The following is a 470-nucleotide window of genomic DNA, read 5'->3' on the forward strand; positions in this document are numbered from 1 at the left end:
AACATCTGAATCAATTAAGGTGAGTTATACCCTGCCTCTTACAACCCCGCTAAAATAGAGATCACACCAGTTTTGCACTAATGTGAAAGTGCAAGCCTTATGGGATTTTTGTGCTAAAGTGTTCAGGAGGAGATAAGGAGTTGCCCTGGAAATATTCCATGACAGTAATTCTAACACCTGACTATATATTAGCACCACCTGGAAGTACCAAAAACACACCAATGCACAGTCTCACTGGCAGAAGTTCTGATTTAATTTCTTCTAGGATGAAGACCAGGCATATGGAGAGCTTTTAAAACTTCTAATGCCCAGGTTGTAGCCTGTACCAATCAAATCATGTCTGAGGTATTTAAAGTCCTATGATTCCAATGTAACAAAAATTTGGGAACCACTGTTCTATGAGAGTGTTACTAAACAGAGATTGAACAAAAAGAAGAATTAATTAGATTTAGAGAATATGTTTATTGCTA

Source organism: Propithecus coquereli, unplaced genomic scaffold (genome assembly GCF_000956105.1).
Source record: "Propithecus coquereli isolate 6110/MARCELLA unplaced genomic scaffold, Pcoq_1.0 Scaffold313, whole genome shotgun sequence".
Lineage (NCBI taxonomy): Eukaryota > Metazoa > Chordata > Mammalia > Primates > Indriidae > Propithecus > Propithecus coquereli.